Below are 684 nucleotides of genomic sequence, written 5' to 3' on the forward strand. Positions count from 1 at the left end.
TTTACTGTAGATTCTCCTGTTCCAGGTTAAAGGGGTTCTGGCAGTGGCTGACTGTGACTGTGAGGGAGGATGGGAAATGTAGTTTTACTGTAGATGCTCCTGTACCAGGTTAAAGGGGTTTCTGAGGATGGCTGACTGTCAATTCAAGGAACAGAGGTGAACGATAATGGAATAAAACAGCCACGAAGAGCGCGACAGCTGCTGGCATTACCATAAGGGGTTGTCGATGAACCAGCATTATAGACGAAGATGGATGCAGGCAGAAAAACCAGACGCTGAAGGCTGTGGGGTGCTTGCCTGGTGTTGGGGTGCTTGCCCAGTGCTTAATAGGAAGAGGTGTCCTTGAGATGGCTAAGCCCATATTTAGTGACATCTAAGGTCCCCAGGTCACAAAGGAAGGCCAATGCAACCAAAGAGAGTTAGGCTGGGATCCTAACTGAGGAAGAGAGAGCCTATCCCTGGGACACTTCGAGGGGAAGGGCCCTCAGGGATGAGGAGGCTCCAGGTGGCAGTTTGGAAAAGTGGTGCTATGGGCCCAGGGCACATTGCTGTGGCTTGGGGTGTCTGGCAGCAGTAGTGGCAGCCATCTGGGAATCTGCCATATAAAACCAAAATTTACCCAGGTGGTGGTGGAACAAACCTTTAATCCCAGCACTCAGAAGACAGAGGTAGGTGGAGCTCTGT

The sequence above is a fragment of the Microtus ochrogaster genome, linkage group LG2 (genome assembly GCF_000317375.1).
Source record: "Microtus ochrogaster isolate Prairie Vole_2 linkage group LG2, MicOch1.0, whole genome shotgun sequence".
Classification (NCBI taxonomy): domain Eukaryota; kingdom Metazoa; phylum Chordata; class Mammalia; order Rodentia; family Cricetidae; genus Microtus; species Microtus ochrogaster.